Source organism: Labeo rohita, chromosome 10 (genome assembly GCF_022985175.1).
Source record: "Labeo rohita strain BAU-BD-2019 chromosome 10, IGBB_LRoh.1.0, whole genome shotgun sequence".
NCBI lineage: Eukaryota > Metazoa > Chordata > Actinopteri > Cypriniformes > Cyprinidae > Labeo > Labeo rohita.
Genome location: NC_066878.1, coordinates 18,699,796 through 18,702,251, shown reverse-complemented (window position 1 = coordinate 18,702,251; position 2,456 = coordinate 18,699,796).

The window sequence follows — 2,456 nt, the reverse complement described above, 5'->3', positions numbered from 1 at the left end:
TTAGGCTTTATAGGCTATTGGGTATATTTGGACAGACCTGTTTTCTAAATGACCCTGTTATAGCTTCCCAAAGGTTTCATTTCAGCCTTTTTTGATAATTATTGACCTAGAGAGTCCAGAGAATTGCACTGCAGCTGGTTTTTCCAGATCGAGCGAAAAACCTGGGACTAGTTTGCAAAAGTTTTTTTTTCCACATTTTCTCAATCATTTAACAAATGGTTTGACTGACAACAGTGCTTCTAGAGGCAAAGTTTTTCCGAACGAGGAGGTCTAACATATTTTATGAATATCGTGCAACCCAAACCTTAAGTCGTGGAGACTTGAAACTTGGAGGGGTGGTAGAACTCACACTGTCTACAACGTCCAGGATTCCAGTGACATAAGACACTTGAGCCTGCGACAAACGGTTAAGGAATTATGAGCGATTTTGTACTTTTGATCGCTGTAGCTCCCCTGTCAGGCCGATTGAGGTGAGCCCTTGGTGACGTTGTAGATGGTGTGAGTTCTACCATCCCTCCAAGTTTCAAGTCTCCACGACTTATGGTTTGGTCTGCACGATTAGTTTTTTGGCAAATCCAGGTCATTTACTATAGAAATATGTTTTTTAATGTTTATGACTGTTATAGCACCAGCTGTGGTCCGGTCTCCTTAAAACTTTGCATGCTTGTTTAGAGTTTTGGTTTTTTTTAGAGATGTTAGTTTTGAGTTTTCATTTAGGCTTTATAGGCTTTTGGGTATATTTGGACAGGCCCCGTTTCTAAATGACCCCGTTATAACTTCCCAAAGGTTAATAGCAACATTTTTTGATAATTATTGACCTACAAAGTGCAGAGAATTGCACTGCTGTTGGTTTTGTCCACCTAGGACTTGTTCGCAAAAGTAGGTCTTTACATTTTCTCAATCATTTAACAAACAGTTTGATTAACAGCAGCGGTTCTAGAGGCAAAGTTGTTCAGAACGAGGACACAAAATACAATCATTTACGCCCTTGAACATGGCCAAACAGACCCACTGAGTTTCGATCTAATAGGTGTGCAAAGTTCGCTCAAATCGGCCTGATTTTTAAGATACAAAAATGTCATTATACCTACTTGCAGGACCAAGACCATGTGTACCGATTGGCCAAGCGGCCAAGCTCCGTGCCTTTTTTCATGTGACCTCAGATTCAGCTCTTATATACGCATTGTGAGTTTAGTGAAAATATCTCATTCTGTTCAAAAGTTAAAGCCGTTTCGAACGTTTGCGTCGGAGAGTCGAAAGTTAAACTTTTTTGATAATTATTTTAATTCACTGTCCAGAGAATCTTCCTGCGCAGATTTGGTTCCAATTGGGTGACAAAACTAGGACTAGTTTGCAAAAGTAGGTTTTTCGAAAAAATACCCGAAAATGTTGCTAGGGTGAGCGAAGGATTCCAATGACATAAGACACTTGAGCCTGTGATGAACGGTTAAGGAGTTATGAGTGATTTCGTACTTTTGATCAAAGTAGCGCCCGCGTCAGGCCGATTGAGGCGAGCTTGGGTCACGTTGTAGACAGTGTGAGTACTACCATCGCTCCAAGTTTCAAGTCTCTATGACTTAAGGTTTGGTCTGCACGATCAGTTTTACGTGGAGATTGCTGATCCTTTGCCATTCTAACAATTACAATAAGGTTTCAGCGCTACACGCTTGAACCCCTAAATGCTGTTTTGTGTCTCTTTAATGTGTCATGACAGATCGCTGTAGTGCCTCAGTTCAAGCAGCACATGAATCGATCATCTCTTTCGCTTTACTAGTTATAGCATGAAATAAACATGAATGAACATCGGAAGGTATGTTGTTTCAACCGTGGAAAGATGTCAATGCACAACATTTTCAAGTTCAGGTCCACCGACGTTAATCTGCTCTCCTGTCTGGTTTGTTTGTCGGACAAAAACGGCAGATTCAGTGTTACGATTGGTCAGATCACCTGTCAGTCAAATTCCCTGCAAAGGGTCAATTGTGCATTGGTAAAATTTAATGGATGTTCATGGAGGTTCTAAATGGAACCACCAATGCCAATAAAGAACCTTTATTTTTTAATGTAGAACATTTCTATTGCATTAAATGTTCTTTAGATGATTAAAATGTTCTTTACACTGGTTGTTTTGATTAAAATTTAGGTTAAAAATGGTTACTGTTCACTGAAAAGTTATTCAGGAAACCTAAAATGGTTCTTCTATGGAATTCGCTTCTATGTGAAAATCCTTTTTTGTTTTGAAGAGAGCAGCCGAAAAAACATGCAACATTCATCAACCATTCAGAATTGATATTCAGCACTGAGAATTCAGAAATGTTGTGGTACAAGAAGATATATTTCACATTGCCATTCTAGAATAATCTTAGGGATTATGTTTCAGCATTAATAAACAAAGAGCAGTGGATGTGGAAATATGATACAAAAGGCGAAACACACACACACAAACACATGGACTGGAG